Raw genomic sequence first — 14,964 nt, 5'->3', positions numbered from 1 at the left:
TGGATAGCGCCCGTAGAAACTGAGGAGGACGGTACGTTGTTGGGGCGAACGACCCTTCGTCTCGGAAGAGGCGGTGAGGCATGGTTCACCGCTTCAAGGTTGTTCTCGGCGATTTCTTCTTCATTGGCGTCGGCTTCCTGACCCTCTCCTTCAGGTTCTTCGACCTCCTCGATCTCATGGTCAATACTGTCGGCGTTCGGTCCAACGCGAGCTTCTGTTTCGCGAGTTTCTGCCGTCAACCGTTCGGTAGCCTCGACTCTAGGTCTAGCACGGCTACTGCTCGCTTCCACTGACTTGGAGTTCTTACGAACTAACTGAGGAGGGTTGCTCTCTTCCTGAGACGAGTTCGATTGGTGAGGATTCGAAGAGGAGGAGCTCGGCTCAGAGGATTCGCGTCGATCTTCCGGAAGGATTTGATTGGAAGATGAGTTAATGGAAGAACTGGAAGACATTTTGAGTTCGGAAGAATAGATTTAAAGGAGATCTAAAAAGAATGAAGAACAGCTTGAAGATCAACCGGAAAAGATTGAAGATTGATCGGAAAGCTTGAAGATAGCTCGGAAAAATCAAGGGTTCGCGGCGGCGAGCGTTGAAAAAACGAGAGAAAACTAAGAACGAGAACTAGAGAGAGAAATGAAATCTAGAGAGAAGGGAGAGCAGCGTACCTTATATATGCTTGAGGCGAGAATAATGAATGCGAGAAGAAGTTTGCCCTTTATACACAGTGGGAATCGTGGGTTCCTCGATTTTCGCAAGGATCCCGTAATTCACGCGCCTCATTGAAGACGGGCGCGAAACGTCCGGAAATGTGAATCGACAGCAGTTACCGAGCTCGGTTTGTGATCCAATAACCGAAGAAATAAGTTCGACAGAAAGTCACCTCCTTTCACCGAACTGAGGGGGGGGCTAACTGTTGGAGGTGAAAACCGCACCCCGGTTTTCTCCGGTACAAACCGAGATCGGCAAACCATAAGCCCGGTTTTCGAAGGGACGTACCGAGCAAAGATGGGCCGAGAACAGCCCATTAGGCCGAGGTCGGTGAGAAACCTCTCGAAGGAATAGAGAGTTTTCATGAGCTCGGTCGAAACAGGAAAATTTCCTAATGGAAAAAGGAAACTTTGGAGAAAAAAGGATAGGAGCCGAGAGAAAAGGAAAATCCTCTCGGTCCCATATCGTCTAAGGCGTGCTTGAGGACCGACTTAGGGGATATATATAAAGGGAGACGAATCGACACCAGAGAACACAAGATATTCCCAAGAAGACTTAAAGACTGAGAGCTCAATACGCTAGCTTCTTAGTCGTCTTAAGTCTCAGTTCGTTATTTTTTATCTGAATAACCGAACTCAGTTGTATTTTGCTTGATTCAATCTAATAAAAACCGAATTTCTGATCTAAAAGTACTGTTTTGTCCCTTGTCGATATTTGCATATCAACAATTCTTGTTTCAATCAATTTTCTGTAATTCCTTAGAGTAAAAATAATAATATTAGAGAGTTTCAATCCCGACAGCAATACTTCCATTATTGCTTGTCATTTGTCTTAAATTAATCTAAGCATTTTAAATAGCAATAACAATTGGTGGATAATGTAGCAATGGCCAAGATGCTCTTGCTCAGTTGGTTAAATCCATGAGAGAAGAGATGAGGTTACTGAGACAGGAACTAGGTGATAGGATTACTCGTGGTGAGCAAGCTCCTCGGTGCAACCAGTTTGTAACATTGGCTGGCCTTGGATAAAATCTAGTATTTGGTTTAACTCAACACACCGCAACAACATCAAGGCAAAACAATGTTCACATCAACGAGCCAATTACCACAAACCCGTGAGAATATGAAATCTCTCAAGATGAGGAGACTGGTCTTTGTTACCAACAAATCTTGTTTCAGGGAGAAAGAGTTTTCAGTTCCTGCTAGAAAATCACAACCATATAAAGCCAAACCGCATAAAACTTCGCAGGAAAGGTCGATCCAAAGGCATATCATGATTTAGAGAAGAGGATAGATAACATTTTCGACTACTACAATCCTTATGGTCTAAAAAGGATAGCACTAGCTGTGTCTCAACTAACTGATAGTGCATTGGGGTGGTGGGATAGGGTGACATCCGACTAAAAAAGGATCCTTTTGAGGGCTCGTAACTCATGGGTTGACATGAAAGACCCAATGAGGCAGATATATGTACCTCCTCATTTCTACAGAGATTTGAAGCACTGATTTAGAACTCTTAAATCAGGATCAAGATGAGTGGAGGAGTCTTATTGATAGTAGGTTTTTAGCCTACTTAGGTCAATTAACCTCTTGTTGTTGTAGCACTTGAGGGTCAATCCAAATGGAGAGATTCTAGACACCAAGACTATGATGGAACTATCTTAATCCAAGTCTAATAAGCAGATGTTTTGGTAACCAAGATTATCTGAAAGCATTTAACAAAACAAGACACAAGCGGTAACTAAGACAAAGCAAACAGGAGAAACTAAACAAAGACTCAAATTCAAATAAAGAGAAAGCTAAACCTCTATATGTGATCATTGATCAGAGTTCTTTGAATGCCTAATTCATGATGCTAAGCAAACAATGCAACACTTGCAATTTTTTAGTCTAGACTTCCAATTCAGATTAATTCATTCCCATGATAAAAATCCCTTTGTTAACTACCTAATCAAGACCAATTCCCATTAGTGAATAAGCAATTAACAAGCATAAGGTTCCAAGTCTAATATGACCAACTAGCCTCTTTGTACATCAAAATAAGAGCTAAGATAGATTGAATCTTATACAGAAAGATAAAGCAAGCATCACATGATCTCAAATTCAAATCAACTTAGAACTCAATGCAAGATCAGTTCTTTCCCAAGACAATGATCACAATATTAATCAGCATTCAAACCCAATTCTCATTAGTGTAATGATTATAAATATGCATTAATAAGCAGTTCTAACATGTCATTTATGCTTCAAACAAAAATTTCCATGGCATTCAAACCATAACCCTTAAGTTAGCTCATTCAGGCATTTCATCAAACACCTTGTGGGTGGAGAAATGCCTATGAACACAAATATCACTTTCTCAAGGAAATCTGGCATTAAAAGCCGCTAACTAAGGACAGGAAATGAGAATCTATAACCTAAACATCATAAATCAAACATCTAAGCACCCTAATCTACACACCTTAAACCTTAAAATAAGACTACTCACTAATCATGCTTAACACACCTAATCTTTTGCAAGAGGTGATGTTAAACATGATTAGAAGCAAAGATAAGAAGAAAAGATGATAAGAAACAACTCTGAATTGACCAAAAACGTGGTATCTATCTCTTAACAAAGAAAAAAGGTTTTCACCTAAAAAGGCAAAGAAACTATGAGAATAATGCTCAAGTATGGTGGAAAAACTAAGTCCTTAAGTCCAGGGTCAACCAGGGACAAACCAGAGAGAAAACACCAAAAACTCCTGGGAACTTGGCACCTGGATGTGTTTGGCCGATGTTATGCCCGATTGATGTGTCCTGAAGCTTGTCTTGAACGTGTGTGCTAGCACCTGGAGGTATCCGTCTGATGTACAAGCAGGTGTTGAGGAACAAGCTGAACGATGGAGCTAGCACATGGATGCATCTGGCCGATGTTGTGCCTAATGTACAATGAGTTGAACCACTATGAAATTTCGGCCAACGCTGGGCAGAAACACCTTGGTGTAGACCTCGGTGTCAATTTCAAAGAAGAAAATCCCCAGAATATAGCTTACTCCGACTATAATCTTCCAGGTGCTCATCTCGGTGTAGAAATGGACCTATCCGCACTTAAACCATTATAACGTTCTGCTCAATACTCCAAATGACGCAAGATAAAGTCCACAGGAAAGATGACTAAACTAGCTCAAGCTTGATGACTTCGATTTCATCCGAGGAGAGCAAGAGTTCCCGGAGGTCCGATCTTTGAAGTGCATTGCAGTTTTCCGAATTGACTTCTAGACCTGTGCTTCTTCTGATTGCAATATCTCCCATCTCACGATTCCAAATCTCCTGATTCCAAGCGGTATGAAAACTAGGCTCAATGCTATCAAACGTTCATGAAGACCCCGGAAGCCAGATCGGATGAGAAGACTTTCCGGTATTGGTGTCTTTGAGGCATATCGGATTGCTCCATAATGAATGCGAGACAGGTTCTCCTTCCGGTGGCCATATCTTTCAGATCGCTGCTTCAAATGCATTGATTCTAACTGTTCTGTAACCTTGACTCAATTATCGTGATCTTTTCTGAAGACTCCAGAAGCTGGATCGGTCAGGATGACATTCCGGTAACGTGATCTTTGAACCGTATTGGCATAAGAGATTTTTGGCCGAGAGATCCTGTGTGCAGTAAGCGTTTTGGCCGAGAGATCCTGCCCGCGGTATGGATTTTAGCCGTGGAATATTGACCTGCGGTACAGTGTTTCACCCATTTTGATCAATCAAACACCTTTCTCCACCTGGTTCACTTTCTCCACTCCAAATAAGCTCCAAAAGCACCTGTTTAACACTCCAAACCATGCAAAAATCTTTTGGGACCTAATGCAAGCTCCTAAGTCCTAAACTAATGCTTAAAGACCTAAAATGCATGAAATAAGACATGATTTGGACTTAAATATGTACACTAAATGATGCGTTTTATGAATATATCAACTCTCCCACACTTATCATTTGCTTAACCTCAAGCAAAAATAACAAATGAGAGAGAGGTTGTGAGTTTGGGAGTTCACAATTCTTAAAGAGAGAGAGTTGATCATCTTAAGAATTCAGGCTCATGGTCCTAGTTACTAATTCTAAATTGCAATCAAACTGGTGTACTCGTAAAAACTAGCCATACACATCACAAAATGAACCAAACACAAGTGTTAACCTTCACAAGAATTCCTAACTCCAGCCCTTTGACATTCATTTAAGTATCATGTGAATCATGCTCATGCAAATCATGTGAACTCATTTGGCTAAGGGATGAGGTTATGAGACAAAGATGATCTCATTCAACGCTTATGGGTTCAATACAGCTCAAGGGATCACTCAAGAAGGAATAAACTTTAACATAAGGCTAAGGATAAAAAGCAACTGACGCATAAAAGAGTAGATTCCCATCTACCCAGTGCCTCAAGTTGGTCTTTCACCTTAACTCTAAACCCATGAAGAACACACCTAAGCTACCCTTCTTTCAAGGCTTTCATTGCCTTCTCAATCCACTTCTCACTCACTTTCATTCTTTTCCTCACCAGGGAATTCAACTTTCATTTCCATACTCTGGTTTTGGGGTCCAAACTTTTACACTTAGCTCTTCTTACTTGCACTATCTAACCTCTTTTTCTCTTGAAGCACTTGAGCCTTTTTGGCTTCTTTTCTTTCTCTTCACTTAGAAGCTAGACTTTTCTTTTCAAAACACAAGAGCTTTGTTTCTTTAAACATCAGACCTCAAACCGATTCTTTTTCATTTCCATCCTCTGGTTCTCATTTCAAACTTTCTTTTCCCTTAGTGTTTCCCAAGATCTCATCCTACTCTTGACTCATGATGCAGAGCTAGATCTACATGAAAACCTACTCTTTTTGCCCTAAACCCAACACTTTCTGTCAAGTTTATTTAGAACAAGGCCTCACATCGCTCACTAGAGTGTTTCAGGCTTCAAGGACGGTTTGGTTAAGGGCAGGGAACTGTCTCAAGATTAGAGAACAGATATTTGAGCTAGCAAATAGTGGTAAAAAGGGATAAGAGAGCTCAAATATTTTGTGGTACCCATGAATTCACAATGATACGCACAAACATGATAATTGGATTGTGAACTTATGGTTTTCACTTTAAACAAGGCTGGAGTTAATCACAACTTGATCCAACTAACACAGAAACATTGAGACACTAGTTTCACCCAAAAGGTGTTTGATGAAATGCCTGAACCAGCTAAGTCAAGAATCTATTGTTTGATTCACATGTGTCTCTAATGATGATTAGGTATGAGCAATGTTTGGTTTAGTGTCTTGATGCGTGGGAAAGATTAAGACTTGTTTGGAATCCTGAGCTGATTAGATCATTCATCATCATTGTCATTAGCTCCTTAGTTAGACCCTGATGACCCTAGCCAACTATCATGTCTAGAACTGTATGCTTCCATCATATTCATATCATCTTAATCATTTGCTATCTTTGTTTATTGCTTGTTTAAGTCTTTAATCTTGTTTAATTGAATTCTGTCACTTGTTTGAAACCAATCATCTTGTTTGCTTATATTATGAATTGATCACATAGTCTAGTGAACTAAACTCCACACCTTGGATTGATATCATTTGTGCTACTACAGACAAAGGGGATTGATACCCTAAGACCCTTGTTTATCAGGATCTGGAGGAGCTCAAGTCTCTTCAAGAAAAGGATCTCCATTGGTATGCTGACATAGTGAACCATTTGTCTTGTGGAGTGGAGCCACCGGAGTTAAGTAATTACCAAAGGAAGAAGTTTCACAAAGACATCAAGAGGTTTTATTGGGATGAGCCTTATCTGTATTTTCTGAACATGTGGAGGTCCCTAACAAGCAGATCAAGGAAATCTTGGAGAAAACAGTGAACAGTACAAGGAAAGATTGGAGCAAGAAGCTTGATGATGCTTTGTGGGCATATAGAACTGCTTTCAAAACCCCCCATAGGAACTTCAACATTCATTTTTCTTTATGGGAAGTCTTGTCATTTGCATGTCGAGCTTGAATACAAGGCTCTCTGGGCTGTTAAGTGTAAATGCAAGAGCCAATATATCAAGAACAAAAACACACTTAACACAAGGTTTTCTTTACTTGAAACTTTATTGCTAGTAAATATGTTAATCAGTCCATACAAGTTTTCCTAACACGATTTAAGACAGACTCAAAACACATTGATCTGTCGAACTAGCCTCCCTTGTTCTTCAATCTGTACTTGATCACAGAACTCCCCTAGAAAACTCCTTAACCCTTGATGCGGACTCTGATACACGAATCTCTCACCCTTATGCTAAGTGCTCTCTAGTAGTTGGGTTAAGCACATACAATACTTCAACACGGTCTACTTATATCCAGTAGACTATGTGGCTATACACGCCTAAAACCCTACACCCCAGATGCCTTTTCTTGTTCTCTGTGGATATTCTCTATTTCCTTAAACTTTTTCATGTTTAAGAAAATCTTCAATTCTTCTCAATCCACTATGCTACGCTCATCCAGCTCCGCTCCTTTCCAAGGCTTGCATCCTTATTGGTCCAGCTCAGCTACAAGTCCAGCTCTGCATTCTCCTGCATTCCAAGCGATAACTTGTTCCGCACTCAAAGCTTGAGTTACTCCATGTTCCAGATCTATTGGTACAGCAACAGCTTCAGGGCAGCTGCATCTTCAATCTCCCTTTTTTAGCTTCATTTGTCTCATAATCACCTGTTCAATGAAATAGCAAACACACCACAACACATACCCACAACAGAGTAACAAAAACAACCAGACAATTGAAGACATTCCATAAACTGAAAAGTTAAACAGACAAAGTCTTGAACCAAAATGCAAAAAGAGTTAAGGAGATACAAATCCTAAAAATAGAGCACAACCCTTTCCTTACTCCCCCATAAACTTAGCCTAATTAAAAAAACTAGACTATTACATCAGCTCCCCCACAAATCAAGCACCCGCATCATTACGCGGAATTTCTTCCCAAGTTTCATCTTGATCTCCCCCTGCTTGTGAGCACAGAAGTTAAAAAAAATCTAGTGTAACAAAAGAGTTACGAATTAGAATCAGAAAACTAACTTGCAAATGAGTTGATGACCATGTCGACCACCCCCATGCAGCTGTGCCTTGACGCGACTCACACCACGAAGAGCCATGGGTACCTCATTGGAACTTGTAGGTGGCAATGGTACCTGAATAACTCCCGGACGAACATCCTGAAAGTTCCCACAGGCCAAAGCAGATGGCTCAAAACCTGCATTAGGAGGTGGCACACGGAAAGACCGAAGTGGCACACCCGATGGAGATGCCTGTTTCTGCTGAGACAACTGCGGTGGTGGAGAAGGTGATAGTGGTGCCTCTACCCTCTGTTTGCCCTTCCTATTGTCCTTCTTTGCTGCAGCAGCCTCCTTCTTGGTGAATTCCTCACCACTTCGAGAGTCTTTCTTGTACCAAGATGGTACAATGTGAGTCTCGCCTCTCCCCAACTGAGGCTTATGCTGCGAATTCAGAATCTTCTGAATCAGACACGGGAACAGCAGCCAGCACATGTCCTTCTTGATGATCCTTCTTATCCCCATGATCTGGCTGAAGGCCAGCTTTCCGAAGTCAACTCCTAGACCCTGACTCACTGTATACACCAAACGACCTTGTTCTTCAGAGATGTGAGTCTTGTTGGTGGAGGGAATCCAGTTGTAGGCAGCAATCACAACCAGTGTAGCAAACTTTGGAGGCAAATCTCTTGAACTCAGCTCACCAAAGACCCGTTTGCTTCCTTCCAACAGATACTTTGCTATGTCAGACAGCGAGATTGTCTCAGCACTTGCTTCTTCCTGAACTTCTGCCTCAGACAATGGCTCCAGACTAAGCGCATGATTGATCAGGGCTGGAGATAATCTGTATTCGAACTCTCTCAGCATGACTTGGATCTCTTGATCTGGATTAGAGGGCGACTTAGTCGGCAGACCTGCATAGAACCCCTGAACCAATTGTGGCACATATGGAGCTATTCCTACAACCGGTGGCTCAAATCCACCATCCTTGATCAGTGTGATGTATCCCCACTCATCTGTTTCACCAACAACAATACTTCTCTTAGACCAAAGTTTTCTAGTGGCAAAGTGGTCATACCATGCTCGGAGTGGAGAGGGTTTCTCCTTGCGAGACTTGGATTTCTTGGGCTTCTTTCGTGATGGAGTTGGTGGAGTCTGTTCAGTCGAAGGAAGTGAGGAAGATTCGGTTTGAGCCTTCTTCGATGGCACTAGAAGACCTAGTGCACGCAGAGTCTTCTTTTCCCGCGCCATTTTGGCAACCTGTTCCTACACTGAAACCGAGGTTGGCGAAGCTTCTCCGTTAAACACCGCCTCTTCCTCCTAAATCTTCTCCCCTTAGTCTGAAGCCGGCGACTGGATTTTTTCCTGTTGACCTTCAGGAGGTTGAGATTCTCCTGATTTTTTGCTTGCCTCAGGATCCGATTGACCTCCTTCTTTATCATCGATCTTCTTGGTAGATCCTGAGCCAGCCTCTTCATGACCGTTGGTTTGCCTTTCCCCTTCCTCTACTGATGAACGACATTTCTGGGACAACAGACTAAATCTGATGCAAACACACTTTAGATAATCGACAATCATAGGCATATTTAATATAAACCGAATGGGAATTAAACTGATACTGATTTTGAAATTCTCACATATGCACTGGCCTTTTGAAAACAACTTTGTACAATATTATTTACCTTTTTTCTTCGAAGTGATGCAGTATCTAACACAAACTTTAAGTCATGAGACACCATCAGCTCATCCTGATTTATCTAGGTCTACCCGTCTTGATTCATGGGCTAGCTTTCAAACTTCCCTTTCTTTATCGACCCATCTTTCAGTTTTCAACCTCTATCCACAGAAGAGAGCAGCTTTTCTTTCCAGGGGAAAACCTTTTCTTGGTGTAGAGCTGAAACCATGCAAGTTCAAGTACCAGGGATCAAACTTTTCTTCGACTCACCACCCCCTTTTTCTTCCCCCTCTTTTTTTTTCTCTTGTGCAATGAGCTAGTTTCATTCACTTGATTTCTCCGAAACTAGCTCTCCTTGCTCTCTCTCCATGAAACCTGTACTGACGTCAAGGCACAACGGCAGTTGAGGTAGCTCTTTTCTACTAGAATACTGAGTCCAGACAGAATCTAAACCTTGAGTGTTCCTTGAGTCAGCCTCTATATCATTCATGCACACTTCAAAGCATCACATACCATAGACACTAATCGAGTTTCTTAAAGTGACAAAATGATTAAAATCCAGTGGTTTTGTGAATAAATCAGCTAGTTGCAAATCAGTAACAATATGCTCTATCACTATCGGTTTTTCCTCCACTAACGAATAAAGTGGTGCTTTATATCAATGTGTTTAGTCCTTGAGTGCTACATTGGATTCCTTGATATACTTATGGCGCTCTTATTGTTGCAATGAACCGGCAGTTGTCCAGAATCCATTCCATAGTCTGCAGACATTTGCTTTATCTATAACAGTTGACTACAGCATCTTCCCATAGCAATATATTCTGCATCTGCAGTAGACAGTGAGACAGAATTTTGCTTTTTACTCAACCATGAGAAAAGATTGTTTCCAAGGAAGAAACAACCTCTGCTAGTGCTTTTCCGATCATTTGTACTTTCAGCCCAATCCGCATCACAGTATGCGACCAAGTTTTTGTTAGATCCTTAGGAGTACCAGATCCCCAGATCTACGGTCCCCTTGACATACTTGATGATCCTCTTTACTACTTCAAGATGAGACTGATTTAGTTTCGCCTGATATCGAGCATTGATGCCTACACTTAGACACAAATCTGGTCTACTCGCAGTGAGATATAACAAGCTTCCAGTCATTCCTCGGTACAATGCCGGATCCACGTCTTTTCCTTCTTTATCTCTGTGGTCTTGGCTGTAGTACTCATTGGAGTATTCGCCTCCTGTCACTGATCAAATTTAAACCAGGTAAATAAGTTCCTCACATAGGTGCTTTGAGAGATGAAAACACTATTCTCTGAATGGGTTATTTGCAATCCTAGAAAGTATCCCAGCTCACCAACCATGCTCATCTCAAACTCTCATGTCATACTTGTGATAAAACGATCCACAAGTTGATGAGCAGTTCCTCCAAAAATATATTGTCCACATAGATTTTGGACTATCATGATCTCACCATCTTGCTCATAGATGAACAGTTTTTTATCAACACTTCCTCGGACATACCTTTGCTCAACCACAAACTGAGTGAGTCATTCATACCACACACGTGAAGCTTGCTTCAAACCATAAAGTACCTTCTTAAGCTTGTACACTGATAACACCGTATTTTGACCACTTTTATGGATCGTTTTGAAATACTTTTTCTATGTTTTTAATTGCTTTTAAGTACTTTTATCACGTTGTTCTAGTATTTGTAGTTCCAAGACTCTTTTCAGGTAACTTAGAGAAAAGCTTAACAAAATGGATAAAAAACCAGATTTGAGCTCAGAGTCAAACCGTCAGAAGTTCACCCCTGATTGAAGGCCTTCTCACCGTCTGATCCAGCTCAAATTTGGAGACCTTAAAGATGGAAGTATCAGCTTTCCAGTGCACTTTACAGCTTGGCAATCCAACGGTTCAATCAAAAGATACGCGAAGAGCAAGATGTCCCGTAAACCAGCCGACAAGCACTTCCACCCGCGGCCAACAAGCATTTTCCCGCGGTCAGGAGCATCCCGACCGCGGCAAACCACCCATTCCCCGCGGTCAGAGCACTCCCGACCGCGGCCATCAACCTCCAAGCCCAAAAAGCCCATTTCTGAAGCCCACATTTGGAGAAACCCTAAGTGACGTCCAGAGAGGTCTTGAGCACTATAAATACATGTCTTAGGAACCATATATCGTGTAACCTAGAACCTAGAACCGAAGACCACCAAATTATTTACTTCAAACTTTTATTGTTACTTTTAGGGAGAGAGAGATTTGTTCTCTTGAACCCTTGTTCTTTCTTTTTCAATTTCGGTTTCTATTCCACTTCTTAATACTATGTCTTTGATTTCGTTCATTATGTCTGAGTAGTTTTATTGTTGGGATTAAGGGATTTTCGATGGGATTTATATGTTCGATGAGGATTCCATAAGCTTTTGAGCCGAATCTTAGAACTTTTTCTTCTGAATCCGTTTTTACTGCATGAGAGTAGCGTCATGAACTACAATCTGATCCAGATGCTTGGTGACACGAAAGTGTTCATCAGGTATCAGATCTAGTTTGGGAGAGCAAAACAAACATAGGAGTGGAAACCTACCTATGGGCGATTTGTGAATTAGGACGAGTCTTAAACTTAATGCATCTCTTCTCTTCCAGGGCCAGAGTGGAAACCTACTGGTCAGGGTTGAGAGAGATAGTTGTTTATGATCACGACAGTGGCGTATTCATACGTCCGTGACTCCAGTTCGAAAAGTTTAAGCTAAGATCTTATCAAATTTCTTCTCTAGCAATTTTTTGAATCGTTCGTACCCCTGAGAAAACTTCTCTGAACCCCAACGCTTTCTTCCTTATTGATTTACACCGATTGTCTTTAAAGCTTTAGTTCAATATTGTCTTTCCTTTTTAGTTCATTTTCATTTAAGCATTAGAATATCCGTTTTTATTATTTTTAGTCATTTTCGTTAAGTTTAGTTATTACGTCATTTAATTTCCGTATTTTCTTTCAAGATTTCGTTTTTAGATTTTAAACACACTACCAAACCCCCACTAAACCGTTTTTGTTCTAGACTTCCTTACTTTAACTTATTTCAAAGGCTTTTTGCAGGAAAAGATCCTCCTTCCCTGTGGATTCGATCCCTAAGTACTACAATTGATCAGCTGTACACTTGCCGCTATTGATTTCAATTAGGGTAAAACTTGACACCCAAAACACACCACATCAAGTTTTTGGCGCTGTTGCCGGGGAAGGCACGCGTTTTCTTTTCTGCAAAACCCCGAGAAAGGTTAGTAAATCGACTCTAGAACCCCCTTTTCTGAAATTTTCCATTTTTCGGTTATTTTGTTTCCATTTCAGAAGATATGGATCCTATAAATCGAAATTAACAAAATGAGAAAGGTTTCTATAACACTCCTCAAGCCACCAGACGCAGAGAGAAGCATATACGCGATCTCTACGAAAAAACTCAAAGCGAAGACAACAGAACGTTCCAGAAAGAGCCCTACGCACCTCAAATGGCAAACCCTAGATACTCTATGCATCGCCTACCTCACCAGGTTCTCCAGCAAGATGAGAACGTCCAGCTCAGCAACAGACTGAGTCAGCTCGAAGGCGTGATCAGACAATTCATAGAAGCTCAAGCAACCGCTACAACTGCTCTAAACGAAAGGATTGATGGGATATCGAAACTTTTCAATGAAAAAATCGATAACCTAGCCTCACAAGTCAATTCAATAGAAGAACGTGCAACCAAGGATGCAGCTATGATCGCTAACAGGTTCAACAGCATGGAGGAAGAGCAAGCAAGGCACAACTATGAGCTTCGCAACACCAAAAACAAAGTCATGGACCTGGATTTCAAACTTGATGACGTGGACAAAGCCCTAAACGAAGCTAAGAACGAGTTTTATGACTTTACTGTCGAAGTTTCAGAGAAGGTTTACAAAGTCATCGACAAAACCGAAGAGCTTGACTCAACCATGGACAAAGTAGTCTATGCTCTTGATGAAGTTGAAGAAAAGGTTGAGGAGATCATGCAAGGACTTGGAGATCAGATTCCAGCAACCAAAACTAAAGACTCAAATCCAGAGAGGAAGTACATCAAGCCAGAAGACCCAGGAGACCACCCATGAGGCAAAGGAGGATGCAACAGCAGCAGAGCAGCTCGGAGACAAACTCCTGCGGTCGCGTTGGCTCTGACCACGGCCAACAAGCGTTCTCCCGCGGTCGTGATGGGTCTGCCCGCGACCCATGGTCGTTTCCCCGCGGTCGCGTCACCTGCAGTCAAGACCAACCGTAAAAACGTTCCAAAACAGTCCCGTTCAGCTCATACAAGCATCTGTGGACCTGGTACACCTCCTGGGATGACTAAACCACTTCATCAACAACTGGTTTGCTCCATAAGCACCCAAAGATCTGAAGAAGAGGACAAGTCATGGCCTTGCAACATGGCTTTGTCTTGTGAAGATGAGTATGAAGAGCAATACTCTGAAGATGAAGAGTATGGGTTGTTTGTAGAAGATCCAAACGCAGGATATTCCTCAGAAGACGACTCAGGAGAAATTCAATGGATCACCAACAACATCAGTAGAGAGAAGCTAATAGAGTTCAACAACGTAGTCAGGTCATTCCTGCTCATTTAAGCTTTGATGAAATCTGGAAACTTGGTCATTTGCAAGTCTTTTTCAGGTACTGCAAGGAGTCTAAAGAGGATATCCATAGATACTTTAAGAGAGCTCGATACATGACAACACCAGAAGCAGCTGTCTATGCGATTCACCTCAAAAATCCGGAAGAGTGCAGCCACTACACCAACAAAATCAGCATGGAAAAGCTCGACGAATTCAATGATGTGGTTCGAAATTTACCTGAAGGAATCACGTTTGCCAAGGCTTGCAAGGACTTCATGATAGGCCACTACTTCTGTGAGAGCAAAGAATCAATCCCTGAGATAGAAGACTTGTTCAATCATGCCAGAAAAGGTAAACCTGTTCGAACACTTCACAAAATCGATGGTATAGGTCAGTTTCTTATCTCTTGTTCTATTAGAGGAGAAATGTTTAAAAACGTGTTTTGTGATTCTGGAGCTTGTCTTAACATGATGTCCAAGGCAATTGCTTTGAGACTTGGTATTAGACACCTGCGCAGGACTAGAGCAAAGATTAGCCTAGCTGATGATTCAAATGCAACACCTCAAGGAATAGCTCATGAAATTCCTTTGAGAATAGGAGATTGCATAGTGTCTGTTGACTTCTACATTGTCGAAACGAGAGATGCAACATATCCAGTGATTCTGGGATGGTCTTTTCTAGCAACTTCCGGAGCTATAATGGACTGGCCAAATCGGAGGATTTCATTTGCTAATATCGACAAAGATGTCTTCACAGAAGCTGTTCCATACAACAGCAAAGCAGGAAAACGTTCTGCAGCAGAAGAGTTTGAAGAAGAACTTTGGAGTGACGAAGAACCTGCTAGGCAAAGCAAGGAGATGTCGAAAAAGACTTGTCTCAGGACAAGGTCTTCTTCATTGGAATAAGTCACGTCCAATACCAAAAGTCGAGCTAAACGA

This window comes from Eutrema salsugineum, unplaced genomic scaffold (genome assembly GCF_000478725.1).
Source record: "Eutrema salsugineum unplaced genomic scaffold, Eutsalg1_0 scaffold_10, whole genome shotgun sequence".
In the NCBI taxonomy this organism is placed as follows: Eukaryota; Viridiplantae; Streptophyta; class Magnoliopsida; order Brassicales; family Brassicaceae; genus Eutrema; species Eutrema salsugineum.
Note: the sequence above shows the minus strand (reverse complement) of the source record.